The following is a 210-nucleotide window of genomic DNA, read 5'->3' on the forward strand; positions in this document are numbered from 1 at the left end:
GGGGGTACAGTTGGGACTGTTATGAGACGTCTGAGTGCAGGCTGGCAGTGTGTCTGCTGCTGGTTTGGGAGTCATTACCAGTGAAAATGTCATGAAATATCATCTGCTGATGTAACAGGATAAACGGATTGAGAAAATGAGCTCGTCGCCTCTGACTGGTTGGTGATGATGGGCAATTTGAAGGTCTTCTGCTCAGATGAAGGTGAAGAT

Source organism: Morone saxatilis, unplaced genomic scaffold (assembly GCF_004916995.1).
Source record: "Morone saxatilis isolate NCDOM2014 unplaced genomic scaffold, NCSU_SB_2.0 Contig9, whole genome shotgun sequence".
Lineage (NCBI taxonomy): Eukaryota > Metazoa > Chordata > Actinopteri > Moronidae > Morone > Morone saxatilis.